Raw genomic sequence first — 1,766 nt, forward strand, 5'->3', positions numbered from 1 at the left:
TAGATTTAGACATCTATAATAGAGATTAACTATTAACATCACGCTGTTAGAGGTTTTTTTTTATTATTTTCATTATATGAGCTCAGTGGTTTCATACCCCTAGCCAATTAGGCCCAATTGATTGAGCTGTCATGGCAATTAACTAATTGGGTGCAATCAATTAAGCTGTCATGGTAATTAATTTACATAGATTTATAGTCGATGCATATTTATAGAATGAATAGGTCATGAGTACACCATTATCTTTATTATAGGGATTATCCACAAAAACGAAATTGTGGATTATACCGAACTCGGCATTATTGTATTATTGTTTGCCTTACTGAGTTGGTATGTATTAACATTCTTACTGGCTAAAGGATTTTTTGATTACATATATTTATTTTATACTAAGACAATATTTTTACCATAGGCATATTCTATTCAAATCTTGCTGTGGAATCAGCGCACTTTTTATTACATCTGTTATTGCAAATCCTGATTTACTGGTATGTACAACATTTGTCATTTGATACTCTGTATTTCTATTGCTATGTATGTTCAATTTCCTCCTCATGCTTCACCCCCTCCATCTTGGATTCTCTCATACAATGTTATAATAGACATTACCGAATGATGTTGAAATTAATTATTGAAACATATCCAATGGACTCATATTCTCCTTTTATTACCTCATCATTTAATTTTAGAAATGTTTTAGTTTAATTCACCCAATAGGGTTTGGAAATATTATATATATATTTTATGGTTTTTTTCAGATGTGGGACTAATACGATCACTAATTGGTCATCTATTCTTTTATGTTCTTCCGACTTTTTTGGTATATATATGCATGCTCATATATGTATATATTGCCATCCAATTATTTGTCACTATCCTTTTGACCACTATGGCCTGACCTTGCTATTGTGCATATTATCATATATCATTGATCTATTTATTGTTTAGATATTGAGCCCCTGATGAAGTCCAGTTGGACGAAACGCGTCGGGTTTCTGGTTCGGATATAAGAACATCGGATATGTACTAATTAAGAAAACCACATTGGACTTACCAATTATCCGCATTATATGGTGTCCATATCTGATGTCTGCATTTTGATCATGTCAGCCATTTTTTATTCACTGTTATTGTCGAATACTTTTATATAAATATATTAAAAAATTATTTTAAAGTGATTTGTGGTCAAATTCTGGATGATATCTATGTGTTTAGCTCCCTTAGACACCACCCCTTTCTTTGCATTTGTACTATTGTATTCCGTCTAACAGGGAGTACTTTTTGAGGTTGAGCTCTCCATTTAGTGCTATTGTTAGGTCTACCCCACTTTCCATATATATATATATATATATATATATATATTTCATTTTACGGGGCTCAGCAGCAATGGCTGTTGGGCTGAGCTTCTTGTTGGTATTGATAAGTGAGTTGGACCCCAGTAAAGTATATTTGCCTTTGAGAAGGGCAATTGTCCCTGCAAGTCTGTCTTTGTGTCTGCAGTTAAAGTAAGTCAATTGACCACTGATCAACTGCTATTCTTTCTGCCCCCATGTTTTTGATGCTTATATAGAGAAAAAATGTTTTCAGTAAATGGACTAACCATTTTTTTTGAAACGCCACTAAGTTATCATGTTATTCATTTTATATACGCTTTAGACTTAAGTTATTTAGGTATACCTATTTATGTGGCAGTCTGGCTTCTGCTGACATACAGTTTATAGATGCTCCAAGCATTAGAAAAACATTAAATATGAATAAATCTAGTG

General features: G+C 32.5%; 1 long non-coding RNA gene across 1 annotated transcript; it reads left to right on the plus strand.

The window, feature by feature from the left end:
* Positions 1-254: 254 nt before the first annotated feature.
* On the plus strand, positions 255-814 carry LOC134965596 (uncharacterized). The gene is made up of 3 exons (XR_010188453.1): positions 255-330; positions 413-488; positions 759-814. It is a non-coding gene; the product is annotated as an uncharacterized LOC134965596 (long non-coding RNA).
* Positions 815-1,766: the final 952 nt, after the last annotated feature.

Source organism: Pseudophryne corroboree, chromosome 10 (genome assembly GCF_028390025.1).
Source record: "Pseudophryne corroboree isolate aPseCor3 chromosome 10, aPseCor3.hap2, whole genome shotgun sequence".
In the NCBI taxonomy this organism is placed as follows: Eukaryota; Metazoa; Chordata; class Amphibia; order Anura; family Myobatrachidae; genus Pseudophryne; species Pseudophryne corroboree.